This window comes from Triturus cristatus, chromosome 1_1 (assembly GCF_964204655.1).
Source record: "Triturus cristatus chromosome 1_1, aTriCri1.1, whole genome shotgun sequence".
NCBI classification, from domain to species: domain Eukaryota; kingdom Metazoa; phylum Chordata; class Amphibia; order Caudata; family Salamandridae; genus Triturus; species Triturus cristatus.
Genome location: NC_140579.1, coordinates 679,334,735 through 679,347,401, shown reverse-complemented (window position 1 = coordinate 679,347,401; position 12,667 = coordinate 679,334,735). Strand labels below are relative to the sequence as shown.

The window sequence follows — 12,667 nt, the reverse complement described above, 5'->3', positions numbered from 1 at the left end:
ACGTATGGGTTCAGGATGAAAAGAACACCTTGATTCTAACACATCAATATCAGAATAAGAAGATGAAGGAGAAACACAGGAGTGCAAGACCAGTTGGGATGGAACAGAAGAATCATTGGGAAGAACAACATGATTATGCACTTTCACTACTCTTCCCTTATTCCACCATTCATTCTTGCTAGTCCTCACTGTATTCCTGGTCACAACCTCAATTCTGACAGGAGGTCTAAATTTTGACATTCCCTTGGGAACATGACTGGGATCCTTGACACAAATCCAGTCTCCTATCTGCAGTTTGTCTTCTACAGGTTTGACTCTATGGGTAGTGTCAAAATGACCCTTCATTCTACTCTGAAAATTTTCAACATTTGGCCTTACAATTTGGTCCATTTTTAACATATGGTCATTTTTATGTTGACACTCTCTCAACCATGCGGGACACAATCTAGAAGCAGGTGGGCGTCCTCTTAACATTTCGAATGGTGTAAAACCTGAAACAGCATTTGGACAACATCTATGTAACCACAGCATTTCCTCAACAGATTTACAGATATCAAGCTTTTCTGTATGGCCCATTGAATACACTCAACTAATGTGCGATTCATTTTTTCCACTAGACCATATGCCTGTGGGTGGTATAAAGCGACACACTTGTGTTTGATGGCATTGCTACCAAGAAAGATCTCCATTTCTTTAGATACAAATTGGACACCATTGTCCGATACAATTTCTTTGGGAAACCCTTCTCTTAAAAACAAATTTTTTAAAAACTTAATTACACTAACAAGCATCCCTTTTTTCTTCAATCGACAACTCATCTGCAACTTTTAAATATTGTTGTAAATTTTGTGGCAGATTTTTTTCTTTAGGCCACCCCCTCATGACATACTCCCTGACACTATCCAATTCCAAATCTTTTGAGGATTCATCCAACCATTCTTTTTCATTAAATGTGGTGTCATGGCAAATATCAATACTAGCAATTAAACATTCTTCATCATTTTCCTCATAGTTTTCTGGGTAAACTGTAAAACTTAGAGGAGAACGAGATAAGTAATCTGCTCTTATGTTTTTACCACCTGGGATGTATTCAATGGTGAAATTACACTGTAAAAGTTTAGAGCTCAATCTTGCTATTCTGGGGGTGTGATCTTTTATAGTTGTTCCACTTAAGATACTAACTAAAGGTTTGTGGTCAGTCTTAACCACAAATTTCCTTCCCCAAATAAAACATTTAAACCTTTCAACCGCCCAGCAACAACTCAAAAGCTCTTTTTCAATGACTGAATTTTTTTTCTCATTGGACCTTAAAGATCTTGAAGCAAACCCAATTGTCACCTCAGTTTTCCCTTTCATCTGAGCGATGGTGGCACCCAGACCATCATTGCTTTCATCAACAGTAATAATACATTCTTGTGACGGGTCAAATGGTGCAAGAACACCAGCTGAAACAATTTCTTCTTTCAAACCATCAAACTCTGCTTGACAACTCCCTTCCCATGTGAATTTTTTGTCTTTTTTCAACAATTCCCTTAGCATGACAGTTTTGGCCGAGAAATTCTTAATAAATTTTGAGTAAAATTCACAAAGTCCTAAAAATGAAGCTACATTCTCTTTAGATTTGGGGGTAGGTGCTTTGGTGATGGCATCAACCAAACCGGGTCTGGGCTCTACTCCTCTTTCTGAAATTACATGACCCAAATACTCTATTGTATTTTTACAAAATTCACATTTCCCTCGATTTGCCAGAACACCAAATTTTTTTAATCTTTCTAAAACAGCACACATCCGTTTATCATGAGTATTTTGGTTTTCACCAGCTATTAGAATGTCATCTTGAAAGGTTACTACCCCATCAATTCCCTCCAGCACATTTTCCAACACACGTTGAAAAACTGCAGCGGCCGATGCGAGGCCGAAAGGCATTCTTTTGAATTGGTAAGAACCCATTGGAGAAGCAAAAGCAGTCAAATGTCGTGATGATTCTTCATGCACAATTTGATGATATGCAGATGCTAAGTCAATTTTTGAAAAAAATCTAGCACCTGAGAATGTACTTATAATGTCGGCAAAGGGTGGGAATCAACCCAAATTACCTTTTTGAGGCTTCTTAAGTCAACACACACTCTCAATTGACCATTTTTTTTTTCTTGCGATAACCAATGGACTTAACCATAAGGATGATTCTATAGCTTCTATCACCCCATCATCACACATTTGTTTAAGAATTTTTGCTAAGTCTTCACGTACACTGAATGGTACGTTTCTCAAATTATGTTTCACAGGTGTGACATCCTCCTGGACCATAATCCTATGTTTGAATCCATTGATTTTACCTAATTTGTCACCAAAAACTGTGGGAAATTTTCCAACCCATTTGTTAATGTTTCCACAACTTGCAAAAGGCTCTTTTTTTTCCTCGCCATCAATTACTAATGAAACTTGTACATCTCTCCCAGGTCTAAGCGTCATACCGAAAAGGCCTTGGTGATACCACCCCAGAATATTTAACCCTTTCTTTGCCACGTATACTTTTCCAAAAATGCTACGATCCTTGAATTTGAGTTGACACTCAAAATATCCTGACAATTCGATCTTTCTTCCATCATACGTAACTGGATTCCTATCTGGAGGAAACAATGTGCGTTTGCCCCAATACTTCATCATACAGCTCATCAGTTACCATTGTCATTCTAGCACCCGAATCAATAAGAAGTCTGAGATCTTTACCATCTACCTCAATGTTTTCATACGGATCTACACAATCAGACTCATCATCTTGTACAACTACAATCATGTCCCTGACACCTCTAGAGCAATTTTGTTCTTCCTCTGAGCTATCATACACATCTCCATCTTGTACATAATTAATTCTATCTTTGGGTGTCTGACAAACCTTAGCTAAATGCCCAATTTTGTTGCATATTTTATATTTTACGTTTCTTGCAGGGCACGGTCTCCCGTTAAGTCCATGCCTTGAATTACCACATCTAAAACAAATATTCTTTTGGGAGAAAAAATTATTTTTTATATTCACTTTTTTGTAGATTTTTTGCCACTAATATTTTGTTTTGAAACTGTGCTTTCATTCTCATGTGCCTTTGCAACATTACTTTCATTCACCACAGACACACCACTAGTTTCTTTACGTGTAAATTCTCTAAGTGCTTTTCTTGAGACCTCAATCCCTTTTACTATATCAATTGTTTCAATCAAATTTGGATTTCGCATGGTGAGCAGTTTTTCTTGTACTTTTTTGTCCCAACAACGTACTACTATTTGGTCGCGTATGAGTTGGTCTGTAAAAGTTTCAAATTCACATTCTGCAGCTAACATGCGTAAAACAGCAACATAAGTATCTATGGACTCATCCTGCAATTGCTCTCTTGTAAAGAACTTATGTCTATTAACAATTAAACTCGGCTGAACATCAAATTGCTTTTCTAATTTTTTCACTGCTAATTGAAATTAGTCTAAGTCTTCTTGGTCATGGGGGATGACATACGGTGGAAGATGTTCATATATAGATTGACCTACGAAACCTAGATTATGTTCTAACAAAAACCTTTTCCGTTCTGGTCGATATCTATTTCCACCAATTGCCCCTAAATATTTAGTAAAAGCTCTATACCAATTTCTCCAAGGCACAGGGGGATCACCCGGTGTTTGGAGAAATGGTGGAGGTGCATCAACATTCTGCATATTTGCCATGACGTTTAAACTTTGATGAATGTAGTTTTCAAACTTATGCTATATTTTTTTTTTTAACAGAAAAAAAATGTACCTATTGCCACAAATTATTAAATGAAAAGCCTCAACACCTCACTTAAAAAAAAATGAAGGAATGAATTGAAACGTGTGCACATCACGGACGTACAAATACTTCAACAAAACTTTTTTTTTTAAATTACATCAGTACAATAAATTAATATTTAAATGTTGTCCCTCTTATAAATTCTTTTCTTCTTTGTTCTGTTCTTCTTTTACAAATAGAAATGATGTTGAAGTTGTTTTCTCTTTCCTTTTTTTAAAAATACTGTATGTATAGTGGCTTCCTGTTAGCTTCCTTGGGTAAATTCAGTCAGCATTCTAGTTGTTGCAGGTAGGTTTAGTCCTTCCTCGATTTCCTTTATTTTGCTTTATTCACCAAGAAACAGCGTGGGGATGAACTCAGTCTGTCCCAAACGAATGGCTGCCAACTCCAGTAAGTGGAAGTTTACTTTAATGGTTTTCACTCCATTAAGTACAAATTAATGCTCGTGTTGTGATCGTGGAGTTTCATGAGTTAATTGTATTCCTCACTTGACTACGCAGGTACAAAGCAGTCTGTAAGCTTTCAACACGACGTTGGGCTTTCACAGGCAATTATGTTTTCATGCTTGATTCAACGCGCATTTAGATAATGTGTTTACTTTAGAATTTCCCTTCACACTTCAATGAACACAAACAGACAGTTTGATTTATTGGCACTGATGAGAGCTTCGTGCTTGACTTCGCGCGCACTCTGACTAGCTTTGGACAATGGCTTCCTGCCTCGCACTTCGAGGATTTGTTTATTTTTAACTTAACAATGGAAAGCTGCCTTGCACACAGCTGATTAGGTTATATTTTTTTTAAATTGACGATCTGTGTCAAGTTCTTAAATGATTTGACACCGTGGTTCACAAAGCTTTTCCCTGCACGTCGATTCACTGTTGAAAGACATCAACAGATACTCGTTCGGCAGAAACTGTTTGAAATACGAAGATGTCAATTACACATTACCAGGTATGAATTAGTCTTGTTTGGCAAACACAGTGACAAGAGTTAGCCCTCCAACCCTTGCTTAATTTTTAAATCCGCTGAGTCAGTTTTAAATAAAACTTTTCCTTCCCCTTTGGTTTTTAAAGGTGTTTGGTGTGCTGAAAAGCGTGAATGAAAGTCTTATATTAAATTAATGAATCAATTCTTGTGAGGAGAAATTTCATCGCTTAATTGCGACAAATATTAAAGATATACAAGCCTGTCCCTCTTTTAATGCGAAGTCTTCATCTGTAGAATCTCTTCTTTTCTTCTTGAACTTTCTCTTTATTTTTTCTTTTTGCGTGGATCCTTGCTGTGGCTAAATCGTCGCCAAATTATAGTGAAGTATGAAGGTATGTAGGACATCAGACAAGGATACTTCAAGACGTGTGTTTATTAGCCACAGCTGCTGCAGTCAGAGTAACAGTAACATCTGGAATCTCTGAGCTACAAGCTCACACAGTACATTCCACATTCCAATGACATGTCACCATGAAGGAATGAATGCAAGATCACAACAGTTTCCTAATTCAAAAGAGTTCCTCAAAGACCCATGTCAACGACCCCGTCTGTCGACCAACAAGATGATGCAGCCACTGACAGTCAGTCCGAGAGCAGAGAGGACAGCTGTCGCAACCGAAAAGTGGATACCTATTCAGAAGTACTGTTCTCCACCCCTTCTCCTGCCCTGTCTGGTCACTCTCCAAGACACCTGTCAAAAGCCCTGGCAGAGACCCAAGCGCCACCAAAGTAGAGAGTGGTGATGGACCCTCACTGGACTCTGCCGTCAGAGGCAGTCAAGGGCTGTACCTGCTGTGACCCCATCCAGCACCGTCTCAAAAATACCATGACTTTGTATGTGGCTGATTTGAGACAGATGGAGGTATTGGTGTTTGTGAGTACCAGCATCCATTCCATGGTGAAGAAGCGAAGGTGAATAAGGTGAACTGTATATTTGTCCAAGTCTATGATGTTTGCATCGTTATACTGTGACATGGTAATGTGTTTGACTAAAATGCTTAAACATCTCTTAGTAAAGGAGGAATGTAGTGTTGCAAATGTTGGGCAACACCATTATGGTTATGACGCAAGGGGGTTGTAATCCATTCCCCTCTGAGTACGTGAGTTGTGTGGTTGTGTCTGGTGTATGGCAAGATGTGGTAATAAATAGCCAGGGGCTCCAGGCGTGTTTTAAGAAAAAGACCACCACCAAAGTACGTGTGTGTGTGTGGCTCTGTGCAGCACAGTGCGGGCCCCCAGCACCCACACTACAATTCTCTCTGGTATTCTCCTGTAGTGGACATTGTTCCAACAGTTACGGTCTTCCATGGCAGTTGCCTGTCTCTGTTAGCACCACATCTCTTTCCCCAGGTCCATGCCTGAGTCCAGGCAGTCTAGAAAGTGTTCCATGACTAGTAGCCATCTATCTGCTAAGTCTAGTCAAATGTTCAGGGCTTTCTTCATCATACTGGTCAAAACTGCCTTTTGCCTCCCGACCATGCTTATTATTAGGAAGCTTATGAAGCGCAATGGTTACTCCAACCGGAGTGTCCCCGCTCTAGGACAAAAAGGATCCCAGCACCCTCCCAAGCTGCCCGCCAACAAACGCGGACATCTACACAAGATGGCACCTTACTACTTTGGCCCTCCCGGGGGGTGACGGAAGAGCCAGGTTTTCAATTTCTTGCGGAACAGAGACTCCGACTCAGCTATCCTCAGATCCATTGGGAGCTCATTCCATGCCTTAGCTGCCAAGAAACCAAAGGATCTTCCGCCAATCCGCGCATTCCGCACCCTGGGCACAATCAATCTGGCACTGCCCAATGACCTCAGATTACGAGCAGGCTGGTGGACTGTCAGGAGAGGCCGTAGAAAACGAGGCTCCCTTTCACCAAGGATCCTGTGATTGAGACATAAGGCCTTAAAGGTAACTCTGGCCTGGATGGGAGCCAATGCAGTTCCTTCAAAGCTTCTCCCGCCGAAGCCCTCCTAGGGACATTCAGGATGAGCCGGGCTGCGGCATTTTGGACCTTCTGCAAGATGTTGAGATTTTTTGGAGTCACCCCTAGATACAACACATTGCAATAATCAAGGCGAGACGTGACCAACACCTGTACAATAGTTCTTTTAGCATCCAGGGGGAGAAGGTCCAAGATCTTACGTAGCATCTTCAAAATGCCAAAACATGTTCCAGCCACAGCCGATATTTGCGAGGAGAAGGAGAGATTTTCGTCGAACCACACTCTCAAATTTTTCACCTTGGCTTTCGGCACTGGACTGGTTCCCAGTGCTTCAGGCCACCAATGCTGCGACCAGAGAGAGGGCTGTTTTCCAACCACCATCACCTCTGTCTTTCCTGCATTTAACTGGAGACAACTCAGTCTCATCCAGTCCATAAGTTCCCCCAGGCAGGTTCTGAAATCGGCAGCCCTTCCAGGTCCCTTCTGTTCCAGGGTCACAACTAGCTGAGTGTCATCAGCATATGACACCAGCTGAATTCCATGCTTCAGAACAATATCTGCAAGTGGGCGCATATAAATATTGAACAGGGTTGGGCTGGTTTAAAGGACAGACTCTGAAGCTGAAAGGATGTTGCAGGACCTGAAAGGATCTATTTTCCAGAAAATTCTTCAGCCAAATCCACGGGACACCTCCGACCCCGACTTCCCGTAACCTCTCAAGTAGGAGGCCGTGGGACACCGTTTCGAATGCGGCGCTTAGGTCCAGCAAAATCAAGGCAGTGGTCCGACCTTCATCAGCCGCAGCCCTCAACACTTCGGCTGCCAGCAGGAGAGCGGTCTCTGTACTGTGCATAGGCCTAAAGCTGGACTGGGTATCATGAAGAATCCGCCTCTCTTCCAAAAACTTTGAGAGATGGCCATTCAGATGTTTCTCTGCAATTTTAATCCAATGAGGGTTTTCTAAGCAGAGGGACCAGTGTTGCATGTTTCCAGTTGCTGGGACCTGCCCGGTGCTAAAGGACAGGTTCAATAGCGAAGTGAAAACAGGAGCAATAATTTTCTTTCCTAGTTGCAAAGATTTTGGAGGGACCGGATCCAGAGGTGACCCAGATTTCACCACCTCCATCAGCCGGAGAACATCGTCATCCACCAGAGGACAGAGGGCAAACTTATCCTCGGACCATGAAGTCTCCAAACCAGGCACGGGGGCATGTCTCCTACTACTTTCTGGAAAGTTGGCCTAAATCTTAGCAATCTTATTGGTAAAATAGTTGGCAACCTTATTACAATAGTCCGTAGAGGCAGGGAGCGCACCTTGGGAGTGCCCAGGAGTGGACGCCTCACAGGGAAAGCCAGGATGGGTTCCACAGCGGTATTCGTACAAGCGCCTTGAGACCCTTGCGGGTGAGTAGTGCGCTATACAAGTATCAATTTACATATCAATTTACATTCCAGGGAGGATAGTTGTTTCACTACCTGAAAGATGGTCTTTGTGGAATTTTTTGCTAGTTCAATTTGCCCTGTGTAATATTCCCTCCGCACTCTCCTGATCTGGCAATGGTAAAGCTTCAAAGCCTCTAGATATTTCTGTCTATTCTCATACCTATAGCTCTTCCTCCATTAGCGCTCAAGATGCTTACAGCTGGATTTCATTTGCGCCAAATCTCCCAAAAACCACTTTGCAGAGGCAGAAGTACGCCCACTTTTACATTGTTTTAGCGGTATCAGGGAGTCCATGCTTAGACATATTTTTGGTAAAGGACAAGATCTGTGCTGATTAGCATTTTGAGTCCATTGATAATGGTGGTGCCAGAGCTTCCAGGCAGCAGGTCGGTGCACCAGCTGCAGTGGGACTGACGTATCACAGTCTAGTTCACCTGATTAGCGTGTTGTCCCTTAGTATGATTCCTTTCACCAGATTTAAGAACGGGTGCCGGTAGGTAGCTGTAGTTCAGTGTAAATCCCTTGACACAAGAAACAGTCTTTGTAGTGAGAGTGTTAGTAGCTTCCCTCATCAGCGTTTCCCACATTCATTAGGGAGAGGGCAATGAGGAGGCATCAAAGAGTTCATTCAGTGCTAGAAGCTGGCTTGAGGCCGAGGAGCTGGTGAGCAGATGTATACCAGTGCCATGATGTATTACCAGGTGCCTAAAGCACTCTGAGTGATGAGGTCTGGCCATGTGCCCACCTGAAGAAATCTTGGATCTCCAGTAACCCTGTGTGAGTGCATATCATTCAGTGGAGGGAGGCGAGCACACACCTAACACCTCAAATGTAGTTTTAATCCCGAGGGTGGGAGTTCTACTTTGGGCGGGCAGCAGACCTCAGCTCCGATATGAGCTCCACCCTCTTTTGGCTGCAAAGACTTGCCCCCCCCATAGCCACTGATTCCCATGAGCCCCAGAACAAAGGTGCTGGTTCACAAATGTAGGGATACATCATTACTGGCTCAAAAAAATGGGATCACATCACCTCAGAGCACTGAACTGGCTATCCTGTGAGGTAAAAACCCATCTAACAATTGCCTGCTTGACTCATAAAGCTCTTCACCACAACACTCCAACTTACCTGGCCTAGAAACTTGTCCTACCAGGCGAGAATAGAATTGTATGAAGCACAGGCTCCCTTTTACTGAAGCCATACAAATTAAAATAAAAAGCGAAAACCTGCAAGCATTCCTTCTCCGTAATCACCCTCAAAATTTGGAACTCTTCCTCCTGAAACCAGATGCAACCCCTCACCGCCCTCTTCAAGCGAAAAGTAAAGCAACTGCTAATGTTCGTTCACAATTGTATACTACTATCTGTATACCTTTTTGCTTTATTGATTTACATCACTTTGATACCAGAAAGGGTCATGTTCGCGCTATATAAAACTCAATACATAAAATAAATGCAGAGGGATCTACAGATCCTCACCATCACCGCAACTAGCTCCTAGGAACTCAGGGATAGTTCCAGGGCACAAGTCGAGGGTACACGCAGGTAGATGGCGTCTACCCACTCTTTTTACAGAGTGGATGCCGTCTACCCAGACAAATGTTTGGACCCTACTGAAATATGCTAAACTTGTACGGGTGTAATTCTCAGACACTGGGACACATTCTGCCTGCAATTTGTCTACTTTCATTTGAAGCAGCAACATGTAGGCGGGGAGAGGGCTTATCAAATTCCAGCTGGGCCCATAAAAATGCCAAAGTTAAGGGGCCATCAGGCCTCCTTTTGTTGGAGTAGCCTGACTGGGAGCCTCACATGTAGGGGAAAAAAGGCTCACACCTTATCACATCACACATACTTAAGAGAGGCGTGCTTTTGACTTTGTTCAGTCTCTTAATATAAGAGATATGGATACACTGTAGGAATGTCAGATGTGTTGGTCTGTCCCAGTATTTATACATGTATCAATTTAAATACTACTATTTTGTTTTATTTATTTTATAACACTGTGGGGCTACTCATCCCAATGCAGTGTGTCAGAGCCCTTTACATCACACATACAGTTTATAGATTTACAATTGTGTAAGTCAATGTGCAGGATGTGTTACATAAGACAGTGACAATTTATGAACTGCAAGTAATAAAAGGATCTCTGTGTTAAAACCTGTAATCTTTTTTTTTCTTTCTTTTTTTGGTCCTCATCTCACCTTTTAAGCGTCTACGGGTCTTATGAAGCTGCTGTAACGATCTGTGGGCCTCCCGGCTTACCGCACTCGCTTTGGTCACCCGACCAATCCCTTTTTTGTGAGGGAGCTTGGTGTAATCATAGGACCAGCTATATTAATCTTAAATTATGACCCCAACTCAACCTGTAATCTTCACCCATTTACATAAAATAAAAATAAAAATATAATTTAAAAAAAATAAAAATCTGTCATTTGTATATTTCATAATGTGCTTTGCAGGAGACATGTTTGCCCTCTGTGCTACTTTGATTCGAAACTAGGAATAGACAAAACACAGATCTCTCCAGCAAATATTTTAACCTCCAGAGTTATCTTACAATTATTACTATTAGCTGAGATGTATTTTGCACACAGAGATCTCTGCAGCAAGTGTCTTAACTCCATAAGATATTTTAAAATGCAGAATTTGCCATCAATCAAGCAGAACAGATATACTGCCATGTTTCTCATTGTGTATTTCTTTGTGGCAGGGTTTTAAAAAGTAAATGTATAAGTTGAGAACCAGATTTTGCATCTGGGATGCCTCACTTTTTTTGGCACAACCACAAAGCGAAAATCTAATTTGTTACATTTTGTAATGCGCTCAAATGTACTCATGATAGACTTTAAACATATGTGTGAGGTCTTAAGATCTGATGTCAAGTCAAGTAATGCCAATTGCATTGTCACGTACCATGATGTCACACACTGTGATGTCGCGTGCCATTAGGTTTCTTACATACTGCCTAACTTGGTTAGTCCCCCACTTCTTTTCAGGTCAAGCCTAGACAGCACTGGCGCTGTCAGATAACTGTTGTATGTACTTTGTGGGGTCTGACTCCTCCCATGGGTCTGGATTGGTCTATTCGGTTGTCTTTTAAAAATCCTGCCTTGCAAGTGGGTAATTGGGCTTCTTGTCTCTCCTCTTTTTGAAGTTGTTCACTCCCCTGGAGTATTCACTCATTGTTTCTCCTGGTCGTCCCTTTATTAAGAGTTCTTAGAAACTAACAACAAACTAGAGGACGTGCAATTTGATTTCTGGCCAGGACATGGAACGGAGACTGCTCTGGTGACCGCGTTGGACGATCTTCGAATGCGGGCAGACAGGGGAGTATCAGCTATACTGATTCTGCTTGACCTGTCTGCCGCATTTGACGCGGTTAACCATGAGGTCCTTCTGGCCAGGCTCGAAAAGGTTGGGGTAGAGGGGAAAGCACTGAAGTGGTTTCAATCCTACCTATCTAATAGGCAACAGGCAGTGGCTCTCCCTGAGCTTATTAACATTCTGCACAGTGTCCGTCAGGGATCTGCGATTAGTCCAATACTGTTTAATGTTTACATGATCCCTTTGGTTGCCGTCATAAGGGCTCACAACGTTAATCTTGTGAACTATGCAGATGATACACAGTTTGTCCTGTCTCTAGAGGGAGACCAATCCATATCATTGGAAGACTTCCACGCATGTATGCAGGAAACTGGACACTGGCTGAGAGAGAACTCTTTACAATTTAATGCAGATAAGACAGAAGTCCTATGTTGTGCAGCCGGAAAAGTTCATTTTTTATTTCCAAACAATTTCTGGCCCATTCCTGTGGCCACCCCACTGGTACCCTCAGAGACGTAACCTGCAAGTTAGGTTTGACGACAAACTGAGCTTAGAAACTCAAGTGAACGCAACAGTTGAGAGTTGTTTCTGCCTTATTAGAGTACTCCGGAAGATTCTTCCGATGCTACCAACACAGGCTAGAGCACTGATAGTAAGAAGTACTATCTTGAGCCGGCTGGATTATTGTAATGCTTTGCTGCTGGAGTCTCCAAGGTATTTGATTGAGAGACTCCAGAGAATCCAGATAATGGCGGCTAGGTTAGCCTTGAGAAGGCCACGATGCTCATCTGCCTCTCAGACTCTTTCGGCGCTGCATTGGCTCCCAGTATCGCAAAGGATACAATTTAAGTCACTCTGTATTGTCTTTAAAGCTCTGCATGATGCTGGACCTAAACCAATGCAGAATACATTTGTATATTATGTTCCTACCCGGAGCCTTCTTTCTTCTTCTGCCAAATTGGTGAAAGTGCCCAGAAGAACAAAACCAGGAGGTAGGGCCTTTAGCACTGCAGCAGCACAGCTCTGGAACAAACTCCCAACTGATATCAGACAGTTAGAAGACCTACTTCGGTTCAGGAAAAGAATAAAGGACATGGCTCTATCCTAGAGCATGATTCCTTTTGTTTTTTTAGTCCTTTTCTGCCTACATCGCTCACT

The 12,667-nt window shown here is 42.2% G+C and overlaps 1 pseudogene across 1 annotated transcript in view; it reads left to right on the top strand.

Moving 5' to 3' along the window:
* Positions 1 to 4,091: 4,091 nt before the first annotated feature.
* Positions 4,092 to 12,667, top strand: part of LOC146870879 (proto-oncogene Mas-like) — a 62,103-nt pseudogene continuing 53,527 nt past the window's right edge. The window contains exon 1 of the transcript XR_014979793.1: positions 4,092 to 4,204. The product of XR_014979793.1 is annotated as a proto-oncogene Mas-like (transcript). The remainder of the gene's footprint in view (positions 4,205 to 12,667) is intronic.